This window comes from Gallus gallus, chromosome 3, assembly GCF_016699485.2.
Source record: "Gallus gallus isolate bGalGal1 chromosome 3, bGalGal1.mat.broiler.GRCg7b, whole genome shotgun sequence".
In the NCBI taxonomy this organism is placed as follows: Eukaryota; Metazoa; Chordata; class Aves; order Galliformes; family Phasianidae; genus Gallus; species Gallus gallus.
The window spans coordinates 2,466,778-2,492,658 of record NC_052534.1 but is presented as its reverse complement, the minus strand read 5'-3'; the positions used below and the strand labels follow the sequence as shown (position 1 = coordinate 2,492,658).

At 42.4% G+C, this 25,881-nt stretch overlaps 1 protein-coding gene and 1 pseudogene across 2 annotated transcripts in view; one reads left to right on the top strand and one right to left on the bottom strand.

Annotated features, from left to right (window-relative positions):
• Window positions 1-497: 497 nt before the first annotated feature.
• XPO1P (exportin 1, transcribed pseudogene) lies at window positions 498-23,178 on the bottom strand (annotated as a pseudogene). Its single transcript, NR_133667.2, has 9 exons — window positions 22,985-23,178; window positions 15,555-15,599; window positions 15,285-15,466; window positions 11,176-11,357; window positions 10,263-10,338; window positions 9,751-9,924; window positions 9,158-9,271; window positions 3,443-3,480; window positions 498-2,112 (listed from the first exon to the last, which is right to left on the bottom strand). The product of NR_133667.2 is annotated as an exportin 1, transcribed pseudogene (transcript).
• Window positions 23,179-23,560: 382 nt separating this feature from the next.
• XPO1 (exportin 1) overlaps window positions 23,561-25,881 on the top strand; it is a 41,933-nt gene continuing 39,612 nt past the window's right edge. Inside the window, 1 exon segment of the mRNA NM_001290134.1 lies at window positions 23,561-23,865. The gene's annotated coding sequence lies outside the window, so the exon portion shown is untranslated.

Below are 25,881 nucleotides of genomic sequence, written 5' to 3'. Positions count from 1 at the left end.
CCCAGCTCCAGGAGCAAGAGCACCCACTGACCAGGCATGTGTAAGTGGATGTGCGCATACCAGAAACTGGAGTGGGGTTGCAGCCTCAGGGACTCATGCATTCAGATTACATCAACTGGAGGGATGCATACATGTCCTATATACATAACATATGCCTACAGGAAATAGAAGGATTTGAATATATTGACACTCCTCCTCTATAACTTTCCAAACCCTGCTCATTTCTAAGCCAGTTGTCTATCCTACAGGCTATGGTTCACCTGAAAAGCTGAAAATGAGACCTTGATTATGTAACCAAGTGAGGTTTTTGGACCTCTGAATGCAATATTGAAGTATACAATTTTTCTCAGAATGCATAAAGTGTTTTTCATTATTGTTTTCTTAGATTTACTCTTTTTGTATTGAACAGAGGTAACTAGAGGGACATTGTAGCATTTGTGGATCTGTTGGTTTTGCTTGGGAGATAACTATGAAAAATGAAACAGTGGAAGACAAAGCTCATTGCAGAATAATATTTATAATCTGAATGTACACAGAATGTATCAAATATGCAAGTGCTAAGACAAACTGAATTAAGAATTGAGCATGGAATCTCAGAAAATACAATCATCTATCAGGCTGTAGGATATGAAGTTCGTTCAGCTAAACTAAAGTATATGAAGTATGCTACGATGAAGTCCACCCCGTACCAGTAGCTTTATTACTCCAGCCTTAACACCAAAATTTACAGAGAAAATCCATGAAGGAGAAGGTGTTGGTTTATTTTAAATACTCTTTTATAAGTAAATGTGATGATGGGATATACCGTAATTACAAATTATTATAGAAAGTATGACTCCATCAAACATGTCTAGACAAACTGTTCATATTCACAGTACTCTATACCACCAATATAGACATAAATCCTGCTAAAACATGACCAACCTATTGGAAGGTACCTTTCCACGCTCTATCAAATTTAGATTAAACTTCTAGGTATGGTTAAGAAGGCAGAGATAGGAAAAGGGATAACATATTAGTTTCTTCCTTTAATTAGCACATTTTTAACATTTGTTGGCACTTAATACAGAAAAGACATTAAAAATTACATTATTTATGGTGATTTTCTTCTTTTACATACTGAACACTTCACTAGGACACACAACTCATTCTGAATTGAAATGCAGATCCTGTTCAGACCAGTAGATGACACAAACTATTTATTTCACTATATTCATCACAATATTATAATGTCACAGAATCACCTACTACCTTCAACATAGGATTTATCGTTTTTAGGATAAATGGGGATGTATAGCAACACTAAGACAATCTTTAAATTGCATGGCAATTTCATGAATTATCAGCTATGTCTAGAAAACATTTAGAAGTAATACAAGAGATCCACCACGTCACAAAATAAAAATAGTCAACAAACACACACTACATTTTCAGCTCATTGTATATTTGTAACAACTAGCAATATTGTTAAATATAAAGTACTTACCACTGCAAAAAATGAACCTAGCATGACGAGGGCCTATTGAGATAGCTTTTCGAAAGATATATCTACTGGTGAAACTTTTAACTTCACTGGCTAACTCCGTAATTACAGTGTGACTAACAGACTTCCTATAATGACAAATGCTAGGAAACAACTACAGCAGTCAGCAAAATACCTTGTATAGAAAATAACAACAAAACCTTTAGAAGTGTAGAGTAGAAACAATACAGATCAGGTTAAACTGACAACTGGGGGAAAAAAAAGTAGTGATTTATTCAACAATTAGGAATAGGTTTAAAAGAAGCAGAAAATAACCAAACCTCTAAAAAAATTATGAATTTGACAAAAAAAAAAAAAAAATCAAGAACTCCAAACACATGCCCAAGGCAAAACTAAATATCTTAGAGCCAATCACACGACAGCATCTTTGAAATGCACATCATTTCAGAGCCAAGTGAAAAACACTTTTTATCCAACGTATAAAAGAATCAGAAAGTTTTAAATGCCAAAAATAACTATGTATTTTGAATGAAATCAGTTCATATGCAGGCATACTTGCAAGCATACTTCTGCACGAATCATTCATGATAGAGGCAATCATAGGTTATCAGGCTCTGCAGAGGGTCTTTCTAAACAAGAAAAGAAAAAACAGTATAAAACAGATAATTCCTAGTTCAAAAGGAAAAAAAATACAAGATCCTGAAATAAACCAGTTGCTTGCTTTGCTTTTACAAACAAATTTTGGAAAATCTTAGTTCTCAGAAAGAAAAGAACAATGGAAGTGATTCACCCTGAAATACAAGACTGAAGAAAGAAATCTTGTTGATGTTGTTAAGAACACAAAGCTTGTTCTCTGTTGCTTTCAGCAACTATGATGTTAGCCACCTGTGTTAGCCCTAGCGCGAGCTGGCCAATTACCTGGTCAGGACCAAATGACTGCAGACGCACACCAATATGATGAGCAGCAAAATGGCGTTTAATCACTACTAAACACAGCTTACATATTTTACCTAAGCAACCGTGCTGTCATGTTCCACCCTGATTGGTTCGCACTACATAACACTGTGCCTTATTTGGCTGCTTCCTCATTCCTTTGCATCTTTCCCCTATTCTTGTTTTCTCTGCATCAAGGTCAGCACGATAGCACCGTCTCACTATGCTTAGGGAAAAGCCTGTCCCGTACATCCTGTTTCCCCGTAAGACGCCTACTACAACAGTTCTCCGACAATATTGACAGAATTCTTGAAATAATAGAGAAAGAAGAACCACGCTGTAGTGGAAATGCTAAGTCACAGCTTGAAATAGTGATTGAGCACCTGGTGGGAAGGCAGGGCCAACCCAGGGGAGCTCAGGTGCATGCAATGTACCTGAGTGATGAGAAAGGGTGGAGCCGGGATGCACCTCTTTCCAGACCTCATGTAAGGGTTGGCAGTGGGGGTCAGATTATCTCACTGGAGGTCTGTACTATTGTTGTAGTAGGCGCTTGATGGGAATACGTGCTGTATGGGATAGTCCTCTTCCTAAGCACAGTGAAAGGGTGCTGTTGTGTTCAGACAGGCTGTCCTTGCTAATGAAGTAAACAAGATAAGTAGGCGAAGGAATGAGGAGACAATAGGAGCCAAATAAGGAATTGTAGTAAGGGGCTAAGATCCAGTACGGACGAATCAGAACAGGGCACGATAGCTCAAGTAAAGGTATATAAGCTGTGCTTAGTAGTGAATAGATGCCATTTTACTGCTCATCATATTGGTGTGCGTCTGCAGTCATTTGGCCCTGATCAGGTAATTGGTCAGTGTGTGCAAGAGGGCTAGCACAGGTGGCTAACATCATAGTTGCTGAAGGCAACAGCATATCTGAGGCCTTCTGAAGGTAAGGTGTTTTTTTCCCCTTATTTCTGTGTCCACTGTAACTCCTCACTTGCCTGGGTTCTTGCTGCTCTGTTGTCATTGTTGCACTTACCATCATGTTACACAGACTATCAGATTCCATTTCCTAAGCTGCAAAGATAACATACATAATTGTAAGACATAATGGCACTTGATCTCATATTTTCAAAGAAATACTATGATATCACGTCACTTCACAGGGCACACCACTTAGCTTTATAGCATTTACTTATAGCAGAGTCACATATTAAATGCTGCTGAGTTATAGGGTAAATGATACTCATATCTGTTGGGCAAATTACAGCTTAATAACACAAGAATATACATAAATAATATGAATTTCCTGGTTATTTTAATAACAAATAACTTATAATTATGGAAAACAAAGAAGCAGTCGAGTGATGGGCTGGAATATACAAGCAAGAATGTTTTTATACACTGAGCCAAGTGTTTCTAAACTAAAATGCTCATAGTATGAGTGTCTTAATTTTTTCCTGAAATCTAACACAACTGCAAGCCAACAGAGCCTCAGGTAGTGCTCATCCCACTCACCTCTGATTAGATCTAGTGCAATGAGTCAGTTCAACAGGTAGAACTGAAGAAAACTGTTTGTGACAGGTGCTTTTTACTGAATCAAACCAATTTTCACTAATATGCTTGCTAAATCCAATGTGACAGGAAGAGAGGGAACATACAGCCAGCTGTGAAAGAAGCGAGGGTGAAGAATTGCCTTTTAAACCACACCAAACCCAAGCTAGTGCCAGATTATATTAAAGTAAATAGGACTGTGTACTTCAAGTAATTAAAGTGGTACACCTTTAGTCTGGGACATGTGACAAGAATGATAGAAACACCTAAAATTTTGTAGACATTTTCTGCCTGCTGAAGAACACATTTTGTTAACTAAACTTAACAGAAGTCAGAGCCATGTTTCCAAAACAATGTTACAAGGACATTTTTTAGCAGGGAAAATACTCTAGTTTTATTACAAGTATCAACATTGGAGCTGTTTGCCATAATTCCCGAACAGCTCAGACGCTTGCATTACATTTCCAGGTTGTAATGGAGAGCAGTAACCAAGTTACCAATCACAAGAAATTATTTGTTACGTTCCATGATTGAGCCATAACTTTAAATTCAGAGAACTTGGCTTATCTGGTAATATGTATTTGACCCTTACGACATGACTAGTTTTGTTGAATTAGCCTGAACATGTGATGTGGCGTTTATGCCAGCTGCAGAAAGATACTATGCCCGGCTTGACATAACAAAATGTTAATACATTTGATTTAGCAGAGTGAACTTGAGTAAAGTACTGCTTAGCATCTTGTGACTACTATGCTTTGGCTCAATCCTAAGTGAACTAAAACCAGACTTATTGTTATGAAACCATGGTTCTTTCAAAACCCCCTCTCTAATCAGTCTGTAGTGAGCACACATTACTCAGTTGTGCCTCCTGAAAGTTGTACACAGGTATGACAACAATAGTCCTAAATAGATATGCACCAAAGGCTTACCTACAAGAATAATTTGAGACCCTACTACCTTTGCTCTTGCTCTGCTGAATTCTAAAAAACACTACATCTTCCTTCTTCCCTGCTTATCCATTTATGGAATTGCAGCTTGCTGCCATCAAAACAAAGTCAGTGGTGGTGAGTCAGACTTGAAAGGTGGGCCCGGGTGAACCCAATGAGGTTCAGCACAGCAATGTGCGAGGTTTTGCACTTGGGCTGGAGGAACCCCAGGCATCTGTAAAGACTGGAAGGAGAAGTCCTTGAGAGCAGCTCTGCAGAGAAAGACCTGGGGGTCCTGATGGATGACAACCTTAACATGAGCCAGCAGTGTGCTCTTGCAGCTTGGAAAGCAAATGGTATCCTGGGCTCCATCATGAGAGGGGTGGCCAGCAGGGACAGGGAGGTGACTGTCCCTCTCTACTCTGCTCTTGTGAGGCCCCATCTGGACTACTGTGTCCAGGTATGGAGCCCCCAGTACAAGAAAGACAGAGAGCTGTTGGAGAGGGTCCAAAGGAGGGCCACAAAGATGATCAGGGGGCTGGAGCACCTCCCCTACAATGACAGGCTGAGGGAGCTTGGCTTATTCAGCCTGGAGAAGAGAAGGCTGCAGGGTGACCTCATTGCAGCCTTTCAGTACCTGAAGGGAGCCTATAAACAGGAAGGGAGTAAACTCTTTGAAAGGGTAGATAACAGCAGGACAAGGGGGAATGGTTTTAAGTTGAAAGAGGGAAGATTTAGGCTGGATGTTAGGGGGAAGTTCTTTACAAGGAGAGTGGTGAGGTGCTGGAACAGGCTGCCCAGAGAGGTTGTGGATGCCCCGTCCCTGGAGGTGTTCAAGGCCAGGTTGGATGGGGCCCTGGGCAACCTGGTCTATTAAATGGGGAGGCTGGTGGCCCTGCCTGGCATGGGGGTTGGAGGTTCATGATCCTTGAGGTCCCTTCCAACCCAGGCCATTCTGTGAGTCCAAGACCATGGGGTCAGATGGGATCCACCCAAGTGCACTGAAGGAGCTAACAGAAGTGCCTGCCAAGCTGGTTTCCATCGTTTATCAGCAGACACATACTGAGTTTCATGGTACAGGACTTTTTATTGAAAAGTCATGGCAGGCAGTCAGGTGAAGTCCCTGGTGACTGGAGAAAAAAAAAAAAAAGGCAACATCACACATTTTTAAGAGGGTTTTACCCAGAATGACCCTGGGAACTACCAACTGCTCAGTTGTACCTCTGTGCCAAGAAAGATCATGAAGCAGATCTTCCTGGAAGCTATGCTAAGGCATGTGGATGACAGGGAGGTGATACAGGAGAACCAGCATGGCTTTACCAAGGGAAAAATCCTGATTGACCATCTACGATGGTGTCACTGCATCAATGGACAAGTGAAAAGCCACTGATGTCATCTGTCTGGACTTCAGTAAGGCCTTTGGCACAGTAACCCACAACATTCTTCTCTTCAGATTGGAAATATACGGATTTGATGGGTGGACTGTTCAACATAAAGAAGTGGCAACAGGACTGAGTCCAGAGAGTGGTGGGCAATGGCTCCATGTCTGGATAGAGATCAGTGACTAGTGGTGTCTCCCAGGGGTCAGAGTTAGGATCAGTTGTCTTCGGTGTTTGAGGTTGAAGACCCCTCCCTCGAGAGTTCAGGCTGGACAGGGCTCTGAGCAACCTGATCTAGCTGTGGATGTCCCTGCTCATTGCAGGGGAATTGAACTACATGACCTTTAAAGGTCCCTTCCAACCGTAAGGATTCTATGACTAATACCGTAGACAAAGTCCTATAAAATGGTGCGTTTAATGTTTGTATAAAGGTACTAACTTTGAATTTAAGACAGGAAAACTTCAAATTCTGCATCTGTAGGAGTCTGCAGGTAGACTTCTAAGTAATCCTCCATCAGCTACCAGAAGTGTTTTTTGTCTTTATTTTTTAATGACACAAGGTTGGAAGCAGAAAACAAGTATTTGTTTAAAATTCAAATCCTGTGGTATCTTACGTATCTAAAAAAGAAAAATGCTGGATCAGAAACAAACAAAAATGACTACCTCAGTAGGAGACAGCTGGAGTGAAATTGCTCTTTGAAAATGAGTATTGCTGACATGGAAACTACAAAGTATTGGCTGACAAAAAGAACACTGACAATTAGGGTCGTATGTTCTACATAAAAGATGATGCAACAGAATGAGTAAATAACCTTATTAGCTATTTCCTTATAAACCTAACTGAACAGGTGTCTCCAAACTACAGAAATGCTGTACATTAACATTTGGTGGAATGTTTTCTCCTAGTGGAATATAACTATCATTTTCCACGTAGAAGTATCTGTACTTACAAAGGAAGTATGAACTTCTTGTGGTTTTATGGTTTTTGTTATTGGTATTCCACATCATAGCAACATGTTGTGCACTGGATACCCAGTTCTCAGAAGAGAAGAACAACTACATACACCAGAGGACTTTGCATTGTTGTTTCCATTTTCTTTTCAGAGGGAAAGATAAAACCGTTCTCGTATCACAAGACATCCCCCTTTTCTCTTCTGCTTGGCCTGGTTAGACATCTTGCCTCAGCATTAGACTAAGGGCTTTGGTTTTTGGACACTCATTTTATTTACTAGCTTCAATTCTAATTATATTGTACTACAGTGTGTTATCTTGCATTCCAATATCTTACTTCGTAAACTAGTTTTATTTCTCCTCAGATAATTGCTGCTGTTTTGTTTTTAGGCCCATCTCCCTACCCTTTCCCCAGCCATAGATCTGTGGGTTGCCCTGCCCCACTACTAGTCATGGAGCTGGGCAGAACCAGCCTGTAAACTGTTGACAACTGAATCACTACTTAAAGAAATAGTTATTCAATTTGACTACAGGTATGGGTCTTCGAGAAGACTTTCCTTGTCCCAGCATTGTCCCTTTGTCCCATTGTTCCTTGTCCCAGCATTGTGACTGAAACAGTAGACATACTGGATTTGCAAATTGATCAGCAAGTTCCCAGGACTTTCCAAGGTCCCCAGTTTTACCCTGAGGGGACAAAATGCACAGCATTTACTGCTGTTGAAGTTAGCTTCCCCTGGTTCAGCAACTACTCTTCAAAGAGTGATTTAACTAGAGGGTTTTTCTCTTGACAAAGGGAGACAAATGCCATACTCAGGTATTTTAGTAACTCTTAACAACAAACAAAATTTAGTAACTCAGTTAACAAATACTGGCTACAATCTCCAGCTGTGTCCCCACCTGCACCTCAAACCTGCCTCTCTTCCTGATCCTCCCTCCCTCCCTGTCCCCCCCCCCCCCCCCCCCAAAAAAAAAAAAAAAAAAAAAACCCAGAACAAATCCATAAAACATGATTCTTTAGATCCTTATAATCTCCTCTAACACATGCTAATTTGGCTGCCTTAGAAAGCATTTTACATCATGTTGTGACAGTGGTTTGTAGTGACTGTTTGACTTCAGCTTTAGGTCAAAAATAATTCTTCTGCAAACAAGAGCAAGTCAAAGTGCACAGACTCCTCAACTCTCACTCTGTATAATTTTGTGATACTTCTTTCATACACTATTTTTTCACCTACTTGGTAAGCTTTTTAGGGATAGCACTTTGGCTGTGTGGGAATGCATTGTGCTTTGAAGTAACAGGTTCTGGTAGTGCCTTCAATCGTAACAAGAACTATAAGTACAAATTATAGCTCAGAGATGAAAACTTCCCCACCTCCCCCCAGCTCTTGTGGGTAGCTACTGCAAAGTTACAATTATCCTCAATTAATACAGAACATAGCTGGAATAAACTTTATACAAAAGATATACTGTTCAGGTGTTAATGAGAACAGCATTTGACACTTCTTTATTGTTTTCTAACAGGGAGCTCTATGGGGGTGAAAATGAAAGTAGCTAAAGCTTAATCCAAGAGGAAAAGTATTTTCCCTCTATACAAAAACTATCAAAAAAGACTAAGATCTATTCATACATACTCTGTTACCCAAGCAGCCTCACGTGAGACCTCCATTCACACACTCTGTCATCCTATGGCCCATTTAATCTCTGGTTGGAGCCTGCAGTCTTTTTCCAAGCAGTGTAGGTAGGTCTGGGCTCAGCCCTGCCCCTGCTGTGCCTGATTTCAATGAAGTTTTTGAACTGATCTCCAGCCTACCTTAGCACCTCACATTTGTTTCATCTCCAGTGCAGTCATCATATTTCTGATGATCACTGGGCTATACTCAGAACCTGTTACTGTCACTAATGCCACCCCATGCAGCTACTAGAAAGCCAGTTTTCTGCAAACTTTACCTTAGGCACTGTAATAATGAAATTCTTCTCCACTGCTCTAGATTTTCTCTCTTTTGCATTTTAATAAAAATATTCGGAAATTCAACTTGTGCTCTCCATACAAGATTAGTGGAACTAAAAAAAAAAAAAAAATCAGTTCAACTACAATCAATATAAAAATAGGGGTAAATGATTAAATCCTCTTGTTCTAGTGTATTAACTTAAGATTTACATTTCCCATTAATGAAGTTGCCCACGCTTCCATTCACATCTATTTTACATTCCATCCACACGAACTATTTCCTATTGGTTGTTCTCAGTGCTATCACAGTTTTAGTGATACTATTTGCATCACTTACAGAACAAACATAGAATAGCAATATTCACCTATGTAATGATGTGCAGAATCAAACTCTACAACCCACATAAAGTTACGAAGCAGGTATGTTTATTATGGCATTGGGTGCAAAGGGAATTGGTTCACCTAACTTGCACTCCCAAACACCTGTCATTCGCATATTTATTGCACAGAATTACACATATGCATAAGATTTCTGAGAAAGGGGCTGGATTAGCATAAGGAGTTCCAAGAACTCATTACAATATATTCCCACCTTTTCACACATGCGTCCTGCCCTGTGGCGGTTGTGGGCCGGGGTCTTTTTGAGTCTTCCCCATGAAGGCTCCTGTGGTGTACTTTTCACCTTTGGCACAGAATGCTGAATCAGTGACCACTGATCTGGTTCCATCCAGCTGAGCTCCTGTTGTCAACAGTGGAGTTCCTGCAGCTGACAGCACTTAATCTTGTCAAGACCATTTAATATATAATTAATACCTAACTAGTTACACATTATTAGTAGCCTTATGTTTATGCCATTAATCCAGGCTATTCTAACAAAGAACATTAAGAAGCATTGCCCAAACTAGAATGTATCACACTGTAGAAAAAATACAATCTCCCTCAATGTTAAGTTTGAATTTTGAGTTCTGAATTTTATCTTCAATTGAAACTCTTCTTCCACATCTGAAATTACTTTGTGTTACTTGGCCTTTTAGTTATAATACAAAATAATTTCCTTCAGAAATATACATTTCAGATAAACAGTTAGCTCAGTATGAAGACTACCTTCTCAGATGGTTGTCAATTTGGGAATGTCCCCTTTTAATCCAGAAAGGCATGTACAGCCGAAGACCTTAAGAACCTGGTAAGGGTTGGAGCGAGATAAAAAGCATCTGAACAAAGGATGCATTTCATTGTCTTATTTCCCCCTTTAAGTATTACCAAGTAACAGTTCTACATACTAGTTAAATCAATATAAGCATGTACTGCTGCTGAAAGATAGTACTGGCATTCCCCTTTCCCACCTATTCTAGGTACACAGCCATTCCTACCAGAAAGTATTATTACAGCCACAACAGTCAGTATCCAGGTTAAAACAAATCACTTTGTCAAGTTAGGTTTCAGTGACAGCTTAACATGTACATGCAACTGTGCCGATGCTGAGACAATGGAGGAACCTTCCAGTAATGGGCAGCTCTTGCGAGAGCAGCTGACATGGCATGGGCATTGCCAGGGCAAAGGCAGGCAATTTAAACAGCTGAAACCCAGAACTAACAGCCATCAAGAGCAGCTGCACCAGAGCCCGCCCACCAATGTCCTTAAAGGAATCCTGAAGGAAAGTAGTGACAAGTTGCTGCCCACCAAATACAAGGTGGGCAAACAGAGTGTGGGTGTCACCTGTACACCAGTTGTGTACTGTAACAGGTGGAGCAGCAGCTTGCATGGCAGGGCACTAAAGTTTTACCTGCTTCAGAAGCAAGGGGGCACTCATTCCAAGTGACCTTCAAAGCAGAATGGTGCATGTATGATGCCAAGCTAAGGCTGCAGCTCTCACAGGGGAGTGTGCACCACCTACCCCAACCATCATCAGTGCCTCCACTCAGACTGAGCTTCTAAAGGAAGAAGCATCTGTGCAGACCATGGTATGCAGGAAGTGTCTGCACCTTTCAGCTGGAGCAGAGGTGAGTGGCAAACTCACCTGTGTAAGATGTGCCCAGGTGGAAGACCTGCAACAGTTGACTGAACTGCAGGAGACAGTCAAAGGGCTGTGTGCTATCTGGGAGGCAGGGATAGAGATGGTCAGCCAGATTCATGTACAATCTGCACTGAATACACAGTACGGGCCCAAACAGCCCTAAACTCTCCCATTGGCATATTCAGCTGGAGGGGAAAGAAACAGTGATGAGAAATGGCAAACTTCCATGAGAAAAAAATAACAAGAGGAAAAAGCCTGCCTCTAAGCCTCTGCAGGCTTTAGGCACTTTAAGAGGTGCCTCTGCAGTTCTCCAGACTGAGAAGGAAAAAGGAAACAATAACAGGTAAGTCATCTGTACTGTGTAAGGCAGCCAGACCTGCTTCCTGTTGCATAACAACTACTGCAACTAAGAAAAAGCAATGGGTGAAAGTAGTGGGCGATTTTCTTCTGAGGGGTACAGAGGCACCCATTTGTCACTCTGACCTGCTATCTAGAGAGGTCTGCTGCCAGAGCTTGTATGTCCCACAGACAGACTACTATTCTCTGCTGCTGTTTCATGGAGTTACCAGCAACACAGCTATCAGCAATCTGAAGAATATAAAGGAGGACTACAAGCAGTTGTGAGCAACAGTGAAGAATTTGGGAGCACGGGTAGTCTTCTCATCAATCTGACAAGTTAGCGAAATAGGAAAGGAAAGGACAGACAGAATTAAGAAAATCAATAAATGGCTAAGGGAGTGGTGTTGGGAACAGGGCTTTGGCTATTATGTCAAGGAACTCACTTTGAGAAATCTGGTCTTCTGGGGTAGGATAGGGTTCATCTGTCAGACGAGGGAAAGACCATTTTTGGCAGTAAATATTCCAATTTAACCAGAAGGGCTGTAAACTAGAGTTGCTGGAAGCAGAGATTCTAAGACATTGCACTTTGAGGCTGACAATGGTAATGGATGCCCTGGGCCTGGAGTATGATCACAAGCCAGTAAAACAGGACCTAAGTTACAGGATAAAGGAACTCAAATTGGCAAATCAGCCTTAATGGGAGCCCAACACCCATTGCCAACTCAAACTGTACACCAATGCATGGAACACAGGGAACAAGCAGGCGTGTAGGTGCCTAAAGGGCTATGATGTCATGGGCATCACTGAGATGTGATGGGATGACTCTCATGACTGGAATGTAGGAATAGATGGGTATAAACTATTCAGGAAAGACTGGGAGGGGAAAAGGGGGAAGGGGTGTTGCCCTCTACATCACTGACCACCTGGAGTCCATGGAGCTCCACCTGGGGACAGATGAGAGAGCTTATGGATTAGGGTTAAAGGGAAGGCAGAGGAAGGAGATATCCTAGGGGAAGTCTGCTAAAGGAAGACCAAGTGGTATCCCTCTATAAACGGATAGGAGCAGTTTCATATTCACAAAACATGGTTCTCATGGGGGGCTTCAGCCACCCTGGTATCTGTTGGAAGGACAACACAGCAGTGCACCAGAAATCGAAGAGGTTTCTGGAAAGTGTTGATGGCAAGTCCCTCTTCCAAGTAGTACAGGAACCCATGAGAGAGGGTGCTATGCTGGACCTTGTCCTCACAAAGGAGGAGCTGGTGAGTAACGTGAAGCTCAAGGGTGGCCCTGGCTGTACTGACCACAAAATGGTGGAATACAAAATCCTTAGGGTGGTGGAATACAAAATCCTTAGGGCAACAAGCTTGCTATGCTGGACTTCAGGAGAGCAGACTCTGAACTCTTCGGGGACCTGCTTAGCAGGGAGACATAGGATAAAATCCTGGAGGGAAGAGGGGCCCACGAAAGCTGGTCTGTATTCAAGGACCACTTCCTCCAAGCCCAGAAGCAGCACACCCCAAGAGAAAGGAAGGCAGGCAAGAATGCCAGGAGGCCTCCGTGGATCAACAAGCTTCTGGACTTACTTAAGCCCAAAAAGGAAGTCTGTATGGAGTGGAAGCAGGAACAGATTACCTGGGAGGACTACAGAGAAGTCGTCTGAGCAGCCAGTGATCAGATGAGGAAAGCTAAAACCCAAACAGAATTAAATCTAGCCAGGGACATATAGGTGAACAAGAAGAAATTCTACAGGTATATCAGTGATTTAAAAAAAAAAAAAAAAAAGAAAGAAAAAAAGACGGTCAGGGAAAGTGTGGGCCCTCTCCGGAAGGAAACTGGAGACCTGGTCAGAAGGGGAAACAGAAAAATGAGGTACTGAGTGCCTTCCTTGCCTCAGTTTTCACCAGCAAGGGCTCTAGCCACATCACCCAAGATGCAGAAAGCAATGGTAAGAACTTGGAGAAGGAAGATCTGCCTGCTCTAAGTGAAGATCAGGTTCAAGACCATCTAAAGAACCTGTGAAGGCGCGCAAGTCCATGGGACCCGATGGGATCTATCCAGGAGTTCTGAGGGAACTGGCAAATGAAGTTGCCAAGCTGCTATCCATCACATTTGAAAGGTTGTGGCAGTCTGGTGAAGCTCCCACCGACTGGGAAAGGGGAAACATAATCCTCATTTTCAGTAAGTTAAAACAAACAAACAAACAAGATCCAGGGAACTGCAGGCCAGTCAGCCTCACCTCTGTGCCTGGCAAGATCGTGGAGCAAATCCTCCTGAAGGCCCTACTACAGCACATGGAAAATAAAGACAAGGTGACTGGTGGTAACCAACACGGCTTCACCAAGGGCAAGTCATGCCTGACAAACTTGGTGGCCTTTTATGATGGAGTTACAGCACCAGTGGATAAAGGAAAAGCAACTGACGTCATCCAGCCGGACTTGTGCAAAGCGTCTGACACAGTCTCGCACGACATCCCAGTCACCAAGCTGGAGAAAAATGGATTTGATGGATAGACAACTCGCTGGAGAGGGAACTGGCTGGATGCAGTTCGCACTCAGACAGTTGCGGTCAACAGTTCAATGTCCAAGTGGAGACTGGTGGCAAGTGGCATTCCTTCAGAACCGGTTCTGAGACCAGTGTTATTTAAGAGAAGCAACATGGGCAGGGGGATCAAGTGCATCCTCAGCAAGTTTGCAGATGACACCAAGCTGAGTGATGCAGTTGACAAGCTAGAGGAAAGGGATGATATCCAGAGGGACCTGGACAGGCTCCAGAGGTGGGCTCATGCCAAGCTCATGAAGTTCAACAAGGCCAAGTCCTGCACCTGGGTCAGAGCAACCCCAAGCACAGATACAGGCTGGGCAGAGAATGGCTTCAGAGCAGCCCTGAGGAGACAGATTTGGGAGTATTGGTTGATGAAAGATTCAACGTGAGCCAGCAGTGTGTGCTTGCAGCCCAAAAGGCCAACTGTATCCTGGGCTGCATCAAGACAAGTGTGATCAGCAGGTCAAGGGAGGTGATTCTGCTCCTCTACTCTGCTCGTGAGACGCCACCTGGAGTAGTGTGCCCAGATATGAAGCTCCCAACACAAGAAGAACATGGGAGTTGTTGGAGTGGGTCCAGAGAAGGGCCACAAAGATAATCAGAGGGCTGGAGCACCTCCCTTAGGAGGACAGGCTGAGAGAGCTCCGAGGGGACCTTGGAACGTACCTGAAGGGGGCCTATAAGGAAAGCTGGAGCAAGACTCTCTGTAAGGGCAAGCAGCAACAGGATGAGAAGCTAATGGCTTTCAATTGGAAAAGGGATAAATTTAAACTAGATACTAGGAAGAAATTCTTTACTGTGAGGGGGGGTAGACATTGGAAGAGGATGCCCAGTCAGGTTACGGATGCCCCTTCCCTGGAGGTGTTCAAAGCCAGGCTGGATGGGGCTGTGAGCAACCTGCTCTAGAGGGATCTGTCCCTGCCAATAGCAGGAGGGTTGGAACTAGATGATCTTAAGGGTCACTTCCAACCCAAACCATTCTACAATTCCATGACCATCCATCAGATGAGGCAGTTGCAATAATGCAGAAATATATGTATAAACTAAGTCTGGTCCCACCCAACTGTACTGTTTTAAAGGAGGAAGAAAAAAAATAAGTCAGTAAGTCACTTAAATCTCAGCTATAAAATTAGATCCATCCTTTTACTGAAAACTTCCTAACAAGAGAAACTATCTGCCAGCGAGCAAAGTATGCACTATTTATCAGGGATATATTAAATATTATACTTGCCTGTCTTTCAAATGTTTTGCTTTCACTTGAGTTATCTGGCCACTGGAAAAATCAAACACTTCTTCACTCAGTAGTTTAAGGATCACCATGTTGTTCTGACAAAGGCTTTCACTAGTCCTGCTTGCTCCTACAATATCACTTATAAAAGTTGGCCAGTGCTTTGGCCATTCCTGTTTCAGAATCTGAAAAGTGAAACACCCCTATGTTAGGTACTTAAGCAAAACCAAATACTTTATGACAAGATTTAATGCTTCCTGAACTCCAGCTTACCTGAACAAGAATCATGTTCAGTTTCCCAATATACACCTTCTCTTTCTGGAAAATGGAAAAGACAAGTCAGATTATGCATAGAAACAAAGTCTCTAACTCAGAGCTCATTATGGAAACCTGGAAAAAAAACATTTTAGTGGATTGGATCCGAATTACTTACATTTTAATCATTTATCGTTAATACGTTTAGGAAGCTACAAACTTGTCTTCAAAAAAGAAAATTAAGGACAAACAGTAGAATTCTTACTTTCGAGTCATTTGCCTAAACTGGACCACTGGACCTTCCTATGGTTTTTTGTTGTCGTTGTTTTTGTTGTTGTTTTTTAATATTTTCCCTCCAAGAATATCCTAAAAGTCATCTAGTTTCTCTTCCCTTTCTATCACTTTTCTTCCAAAGGGATAGTAATGAGTTGACTGATTTCCTGAATGAGCAAACTAAACTTGTTTTGAAATTTAAGTTCTGTGTTCTTCTCTTGGGGAAAACATTTTAATTTCACTGGTTAAAGCTGGGAAAGTGTTGTAACAGAAGGACAGCCAAATTGTTGAGAGGGCAGGCTTCTTGATCTTTCCCTGTGTCTTCTGATCACCTTTGGACATCAACACAATTCACATGAACATGGAAAGCAAGATTTATCTAGATGAGGAATTACGTTAGTGAAAGCACAATATGATAGTATAAAAAGATCACAATTTCTCTCTTATAATATACTTCCAAGTGTTGTTCACCTCCATCTTAAAAATCGATTTTTCATGAATCTGTACATACTGTGAAAATATTTAATGACTAACCCTCATTTATAGTGGTTTTAATTATGTGCTCATCTTAAAATCTCAATCGGCAGTACTTATATTGTGAAATTTATGGATATGCTTTCCAAATTTTATTTTCTCAACCATGCTGAAAATATTTCATTCTGCTATTCTCTTCTTCCAAAGAGAATAATTCCAAAACTAATTATATCTGTTCTGACAATGTGCCTATCTGTTTGCAATATACTGATAATGACATACTCAAGCCTAGCTACAACATTGAGTGGTCTCATGAAAACTGTATTAAGAAGGCCACTACCCAGCTTCTGTTCAAAGCAATTCTCCCTGATACTCAATATCATCTCTTCCTGTGACCAATTACTGAGCAAAAACATTTAGTTTGCTCTTTGTTTTCTCCCTCAGCTATTATCATCTTCCAAGTTTGCCTTCAAATTGACCTTTTTTTCCCCTCAAGGATATGTAAGTTCATATTTTTCCTCTCTATTCAGTAACATCCAGTTTCCTGTTTCTAAGATTTTGGGACTACGTTATTTCTTCCTATGGATTATAACATCTTCTAACTTAAAAATTATCTGCAAATGCTGTTAATATTCTTTTTACAGCTTCTCTGAAATCATTGATCTGGGACGTTCATCAAGACAGAGGCGTTCCATACAGAAGTAAAGTGCAGAATTAGTTTGACCAAATTTAGACAGTGAAGTGCCAAAAGTAACTGAAGTATGTATATGGAATCTACTTGAAAAGAGGAAGACCAAAACAATTAAAAACAAAAGCAGATGCTCAGTGAGAAAAGGGATACTTAAGGCAGGATTAATTCTGCCATTTCTGGAATGACAAGGTAAGCATGTAAGGACAGCACAAGTTCTCTACATTCAGTAGAGAAGTACAGTAGTACTGGTTCTAATACATCGGAAAATCATAGAACTAAGTTGATTGCTGCATGAGAAAGTGGAAACTACAAGGCTACCCCAACATCCTTCCCTGCTTTCTGCTGAAAGTCTTCACAAGGGACACTGCACAGTAACACAAGAACTCTGCAGTAATCCCAGTCCCCTGTCCATGAAAGGGAAACAACCTTTACTTAGGAGTGAGCTAGAGGCTGAAGCTGTTTACTATGACACTGATAGGACATTAATGGATTGTTTGTTGTGCACAGATTGTCGGAAATCTTTAACTGACAATTTCCTCTGAATGCTTCATTCCCTTTACTTCACTCTCAATCAGCACCTGCTTTCACTTTGCCTTTCTGCCTTTTTCTCCCTTCTGTTTATACTAATCATACTTTACCAAGAAAAGGAATTATTTCTAAAACTAACTTGATGTTTTTCTCCAACTCACATGACATTGACTCCTTTTAGAAATCACCTTTCTTAGGCACACATCATCTAATGTGAGTGCACTACATAAGAAAAGACGTGCTTCTGATGACCTCAGGAGACTAAAGTAAGCGCTGCTTAACTACTAAAGTACTGAAGAGAATGTTTATGTAAAGAATGCTCAAAAATCCAAATAAACTGTCAACAGTAAAAAAAAAAAAAAAAAAAGACTTGCATAAGGAGATAAAAGGAAGAGTGCTACATAGCACTCCAGCTTCAAGGTGCAAGCTAGTAACCAGTGCTTGTCAACCTACATCATCTTGTTTTGTGGCATCATCAGACCAGTGGCGCATCCCTTTACTCACGAACAGCACATATAGGGATTAGTAAAGCATTCAAAATATACAAGCTGCCATAGACTACGAGGCCTTTGTGAAGAACAAATAGGCTAAACCACTAATTTAACTCTGCCTGTACGCTTCCCATTCCCCCCCATCCCACTCTGTTGGCTGCTGGTTTTCGTGGAAGGCTAAGATTTCCTCATAAAAGATAGCTCTGTAAAGTAGCTCTGTGAAGGCCCTAAAGATCACAAAAATTACAGAATTGCAGGGGTTGAAAGAGATCATTGAGTCCAACCTCCCTGCTAAAACAAGTTCACAAATGCAGTTGTACAATATCAAACAGGACACATTTTCATAGACTTCAGTTTTCCTTTGGCAAAGGAAAACAAACTACTCTTCTTGAATAACAACCCCATTCTTACTGTTATGCTTTTCTTCCTCTACTCAGCAATTTGATCAGTGGTAACTGGCATACATTCACAAACCCATGAATAATCAACTCAGCACTGAATTTTAAGGTTGTAAAATAACAGATTTGATTTTTCATGAAAAATCAATATAATAATTCTGGAGAAGCGTTTACATCATATAACGTGTGCTAACAGGGTATAACATAGCTAATTATCACAGCACATATTACTTTCAAAGGCCAGACAGTATGCATTGCAATAAAAATTAGTGATGGCAAGTTGTGATAGCGTGCTTCCCCCTTGCCCTCCTCTCTGCAGCCCAACCATTTTTCCATCAGACTTGCTTGAGTGGGTGGCAACCATAATAGTGGTTACTTTCCAGTCAAGGCTAGGTGCTGGAGGAACTGGCACCTTGCTCAACACCTGAGGGCTAACTGAGCAAGTACCAACCTAATTGCTGCCTAAATCCAGTGCTATTCACTGTCTGGTCAAGCCAGATTTTGGAGGAGCTAACATCTAGCTCAGAACTGTAGCTACGTAATATGCCTACGAGTCAATCATCTTACCCCGTAAGTAGTGTGGGGACTCCATTCTGAACCTCATCACTCAACCTGAAGGCCTCCCTAATAACTTTGCTGACTCTGTTTTTGTGTAGTATATAAAGTCTTTTATGTATTTTATAATCAAGTATATAAAATTATGTATTTTATAATCAAGCTATCAGAACTCTACTGTCACATAATCACCTGTATGTTAGTATCAAAAATTTGCTAAATCACTCATATTAATGAACATATTGCTACTTTTCTTATGAGCGAATTGCATTACTCCTTCCAAGAAGTGAAGGCAATCAGCTAATCTCACAAGGAGAGAAACTATTGTCAGACTAGAATTAAGCAACATTTTTTCATACAAAAATATTAAAGAAAGTTATAAACACTAACACAGAACAAAGTTTTCTCAAATCACTTAGGCTTGAGGGTATTATAGAACATCTGTGGTGAAATTTCCTGCTCAATTCCTGGGATCAATACTGAATTTAGACCAAGCAGCTCATGGCTGTTTTGTTATGCTTATTTTTATAATGAGAAGTAGTCCCTTCATTTCCAGCAGGAACCTCCCAATAAAATGTATACCTCTCACTTCTTGTTCTCCTACTTTACACCTAAATAAAGAATTTGTCTCACCCTTTCTTGTAAAAATCGTGGGTACTGAGGAGCTGTTAGTAGGTGGTCCCCTCCATTGTCTCTTTTCCAGACAGAAAAAGCTCTGCTCCCTCTCTTCACTCTTCATGGCTGGCCTTCCCTGGACTCGCATGAAATTTTCAACATTCTTCTTGTACCAAAGGACCAAAAAAAAAAAATCGGCACTGTGTTCTAGATGGAGCCTAATGAGTAGCAAACAGAAAGGAATAATCAATTCATGTACTGGTTGCACTCTTCTTGACACAGCCCAGTACATAGTTAGCTTTTATCACTACCAGGGCACACTGTTGACCTGAAACCAGGGTAAATTTTCCTACTGGCTTCAGTAAGGCCTAAATTATAGATTGAACATGTAATAAAGGAGACATCAGTGGCAACAAAACCAGAAAGTGTAACCTTACATTAACTACTATGTTTATTAGAAAGAAGTTGAAATGCAGGTATACTTGCCCAGCTAAAATGGCTGCTTTTTAAGATTGCACTCCATTTATGAACCAGCCTTTATCAAGCTTTGTGCAGAAGGGAGATGAGAAGTATTCTGTCTACAGCATGTTAAGCCACAGCTTGCATAAAGATAGAAGGACCAGTTATACAAAAACATGCAAAATGTTATTTGAGATAAGCAAAGCTAATTATAACTTCCTACTAGAGGAGAGGCAGGAACTAGCCCCATACTCAAACACATCAAACTAAGGCCCGCTGTGTTTTTTATTGTTATGATTTTTCATAAGCATATATATTTTTTTTTTTAAAGCGTACTTTTACTGTTTTGATTTTCTTGTGGGGGATTTACAGATGGTTGATGGAAGCATGAAAAGCTTCATCTAACCTTCCATTAAAAATAACTGATTTAAATAGAAATAGTGAAAATTCATTTTAACAAAAAATTCAAGGATCTGAACTGTTCTCCTGCACAAAAATCCAAACAAAAAGAAAAGTGAAAACAAGCCAAAGAAGTTTACAACATATCTAACTTTTTGGTATCCTACATCAGTTTGTTTTGAACACCAGGGCTAGCTAGAATTCTGGGTGCTAGAACTACAACCTTGTTTTTAACCCGTAGGGACTTGCTAGATCTACCCATTCTGTTTATATGAAATTTTTCCAATTCAATACCATCAATAACAAAGGCATTTCCAGTCATAAGTTACTGGAAGAATTACAGATTTGTTAATTACTACACAAGTCAGCCCACCAGAGGAAGGTAAACAAGGCAAGATAAACAATGTACTTCGCTACCATCATGACAGAGATGTTACAGGACGCAGTTATTTTTATGCATGATTAAAAAGAGTGACCACTCAGTGTACTTTTTGAAATCCTTAAATACTTCAAACCACTCACCTCCAAAAAACAAAATGAAAAAAAATATGATTACAGACCGGTGTGGGGGAGGGAGGATTGGGAAGGAAGCTTTCTGCTGGGATTACTTTAAGACACTTTTACAACTTGTAAGGCAGTTGAGAATCATAGTTATGAGCAGAGTCTAAGTAGATGCAACCAATTTTCTCCATTGGGAATTACTACATAAACAATCTCGAGTGTTAAATTTCAGAGAAGAAATGAAATCAAGTCACAGGAAAAACACAGTTCTTGAACAGAGATCAATAGCCTCATGGCTGAATGCATACTACCTGTAATGGTGAAAAACTTCAGGAAAAAAAAAAACAGTGTAAGTTTTCTTTTTGTGACTTATTATCATCAGCACAGTTCACATCTGTTGAGTTCTTTTTTGCTAGAGTGCTACTTCATACTAATGGTAAGATGAGTATGGTGTCGCTAGGCTAAACTTTGATGTACTTAGTTTTAACGACTAAGCCTTCTCTCAGCGATTTGCCACTGGTCAGGAAATGCTTATTCAGATTGGAAACATAATATGTCGTTGCTCAATATCAAGTATTAATCACAGTAAATGTCCTCCTCTTTTGTACTGTGGTATCAAAAGCAACCATAGCTCAAGAAACAAATGCAACAGGAGACAACCTTCTGAGAATATCTAGTTCCTAAATTCAATTCTGAACTATTGCATACACTTTGCAATTTCATAATCTCACATATTATTTTAGATAGTAGCTTAGTTCCTTTTATGTAACAGAATAAGCTCCTAGCACGAATACATATAAACCTATTAAAGGACCCTCTATTGAAAGAATTAGCTTCCACTTAAACCCACTAACTTCTTAAACACTTTTACAGAAGCTAGTTGATTTTTAAAGATGCATGAAGGTTTATTTAAAGGTAGGATTTAAGATATTGGTAGCAAGGACTCATAACATTATATTAATATCCGTGACCTACAATGCAGAAAAGAATAAACTGTTGTTACAAACTCACTAGTGTTCTCTGATAAAACTTCAACATTTGTCTACAAATATATATATACATATGTATATACATATACATATATACACGTATATACATATCAGCAAATTTTATTAAGCTAGAATTATCCATTAGCTTCAACACATACTGAAATGCTTTTGACAACAGGAACAGTTAAAGGACGATTAAGTAGGAAAAAAAAAAGATTTGGGCAACTTGAACAACTAATCATTCTAATGCTACTGAATGCTTCATTTTATGCCAGTGTGAACTATACTAAAGCCATTTCACACCAGCACTGGGGTCTCACAGGTCGTCACCTCGCCTGTTATTATCCCCAGTATGCTACAGCCATGCATTGTTTCCCATACACAGTTCAGTTCTACTACAGATTTTTTATTTATTTAAGTAAAGCTACAAAGAGCTTCTCCTAGCAGGTTAAACCCACAAACTTCTTGGAGCCTCCGGGCAAGAAAACAAACAGTAATTGAGAGGCTTATACAACCAATGTGTCAGGGGCTCAGACCATCAGTGCAAAAGACTTGTATAGCTTCTGTATCGATTATGGTTTCGTGTAAATAAAGGCATACAGATCTCACTACGTCTCTCAATTTCCATTTCAGTTTTGAAATTTGTAACATAGGCATTGTAGGTCTTATTTTCACTAAGCTAGTCTATTATGTTCTGTGAGTACCACTTCATTTTAAAGGTTGTAGTACTTCAGTGTAAGAACACAGCTTAGCAACTTATACCCATACCAAAATTTACTGCCCATATCTCATTTATACTCTGGAGTAACCATTCAGGGCTGTTAAGGACGTTAAAAAACTTCCCAAAAAACCACAACTCCCAAATCTCTATTATAGCCCAGCATTACAGAGATGGCAACGAAGCGGATGCTACACTCGGCGCACCGCTGAGCTCCACACAAGGCGCCATACACAGGTCTGCTGGAGGTAGGGGAGAGCTCAGCCCTTCACGATGCAGTCCAGGCTCCACAGCCTTCCCTTCCCGCCGGCCGGAGATACAGCCTCACCCGCGAGCTTGAGTCACTTTATCACCCACCTCTCCGAGGCGAGGGCCGCCGTAAGGTAAAGCCCGCCATCGCAGCACAGCCCGGCGTCACTGTCACCGTCGCCTTCTCTAGGCGCTGTGCCCTTAACAGCCACCGGCAGCAGAACACCCCCAGAATACCGAGCGCCACTTCTCGCGGACCACCGCCGCGCGCGCCATGGCAGACAAGCCATACATATCGCGCCGAGCTACTAACCAATAGAAACACGGTTGTATCTACGCCTGCTGTTTGAGAACTTGAAGGCGGGCCAGCCTCTGAATGATAGCTCGACTCGGCCACTCAGAGGGCAGTAGCCTGCCCCTCGCACCCCTCGCGCGCTGCCGGAGAGGGGGCGGATCCCCTCTCTCCAATCCTCCCTTCTCCGCCGATTGCACCCTGCACCCCTCCGAGGCGCTCAGCGAACTGACGTGCCGTCCGCCCAATGATCGCGCAGGCCGCTCGCGAGGCGCCATCGCTCGGGACCAATGAGAGCGCTCGCTGGGCGGAGGCCTGAGGTTTCCAAACGCTCCGCGGCGCCATGGGCTGAAAACTAAACCGAGATGGAATCTCCCAGTCTGAACCGGTTTGAGCCGGTTCCGAGCTTGTGGCATTAGGAGGAGGAGAGGCGCCGTGCTCAGTCGCCGCTGCTCTTGCTGCCGCCGCCGTGCGTCTTGCTGACGGGGGAGCTCGCGGGGGAAGCCGCCGGCGCAGCTGAGGGACGAAGTTTAGCGCTGAGTGGGGGGGGGGGGGGGATGGGCATGGGGCCGAACTGAGGGCCCGCCAGGCCGACGGAAGGGCGGCAGGCGCGGGAGGAGCGGCCGCAAGGGCTTGGGCCTGGAGCCAGCGAAGCGGGACGCAGCCGAGTCGTCACGCAGCCGCGGCCGCAAAGAAGGTAAAGGTTCTCCGGGAGGTGTCAGAAGATTGTGGCGCCGTATCGAGCTCCGCGTCTTTCTTCTCCCCCGGGGCGGCGGAGCGCCCCGCGACCACGCGCCGGGCCCGAAGGGCGCATTGTGGTCGGCTGAGTGCCTCCGTGCCGGAGCCGATCCGTGCCCTGCCGGGGCCAGGCCGCGAGGAGCGGGGGCAGGAGTGGCGCCGGTGGGGGGTTGCTGGTGGGGGCCGGGTGTGCGGAGCCTCTTAATTCGGCTTTAATTTATTTTTTTAGGGGAGGGTGGCTTTTTATTTTTTTTCTCTATTGTTATATTTTTGCCCTGAGGTTAGGAACTTGATTCGCCCACCCCTTACTTTCCGAACCAAAAGGCCGCAGAAGCACTGAGGTGACCAGGCGGCGCGGGAAAGGCGGTGGGGCCTCCCGAGAGGCCCGGCAGGCAGGGAGCGGGCGCGGGGAGCGGCGGGGCCCTTAGTCTGTGAATTATTAGGAGTGGAAGTTTCCAGAAATATTTTGGTGTGTCTGTGCAGCAGTATTGAAACGTCCGCCCGCGTCACGTGGGGGCCCCGTATAGAACGCGGGTAGGGAGGGAGGGGCCGCGCCGCTCCGCAAGGCCGGGCCTCTGCCCCTGCTTGGGCCGCCGTGTCCCGGGGAGCCGCTGGGCTGCTGGTGGGCGCCGTGCAGCGCGGCTGCTCCGTGTCCGCTCACGCGTGTGTGAAGCGGTGAACTCCCGCCGCGCTGTGTGGTGGATGCCGTGCACTCCGAGTGGTTTGCAGTGAGGCGGCTCGCTCTCTGGAAGGGGCGGCGAGGTAGAGTGCCCGCCTCGAGTTTCATATGGCCGCCCCGGTGAGCCTCACGTAGTCACGTAGAAACCGTGCTTTAGAGGTTGCTGTAAATTCTCAGCATCTCTTCTTGTTGTGAAATGATTGTTTTGTTCTTCCAGAAGACGTAGTTAAATGAATTGAGTCTGTTTCAAGAACATAACTGTTGCGTGGAGCTTAAGGTCCTGTGTCGCTGAGAATTTGGATAGCTGTGTAAAGTTTTTGACAAATGCAGTTCATTTGACCTTCGATAGATGTCATATTCTTGCTATGTTGTAGCCTATTTTTTTTCCCTCTAGTTTCTGTCACCCTATCTATTGTTAATGTTGAATAACTGGTTAGCGTTGATGTGAGAGTAGAGGCTTAAAGGTGGTCATGTGAAGGTACAGTGGGATGAGTGTGTGGAAGAGCAGTGACTGGAACTTGTGATGTGCATGGTGTGTGCCCAGTGTTGGTAGCGGGAATTGGAGCCAATTGCCGTTGATAGTGACCACAAAGCTGCCATTTCTGAGTCAGTTTGGTAGTAGGCAGGTCAGTGTAAAGATAATACTAGGAGTGGCAAAGGACCCTGTTCAAAACACTTCCTTTTTGCCTTCATGTGGTTAATATCTTCTGCTCATCATGTGGCTTTTCCTTTTGGTTCCTAGTGTTACCAGCCTAAGTCCTGTCTGAATGAAACTTCTTAAGAGCAATGTACTATTAAGAAGCAGGTGTTGTTCATTGTGCTGCAGGTGCACTGGTGATTGTTCCACAAATACCGATACATGATTCAGAACATCTTCAGCTTATATGTTACTTGTGTTACATATGTAATGATTTTCCCAGAAAACACATCCATATGCAATACTTTTTCCCAGAATGATCAACATAGGGTTCTACCTCCTTGCACGTACATCAGTCTTTTGTGGTGCTAGGGGTTGGGGGGGGGGGGGGGGTCTTTCTGGAACCCTGGTGGTAATCTCAATATGTCCTTTAGTTGAACTCTCTTGTCTTTTTTTTTTTAACCTTATTAGGGATGGAAAGTTCCTTTGTGGGATGCTTCACTGGTTGCTGTACCAAGGACTAGTTGTAACCGGTTCTTATCTTAGTATTGGCCTTGTGGAGTGGTCTTGCTATGTAGGCAGGAACATTCTGCAAACAATCCATCTCCTGTTAAGTAAAAACTCTCACAATGCTTCACAGCATTAGAATTGTGTAAAAA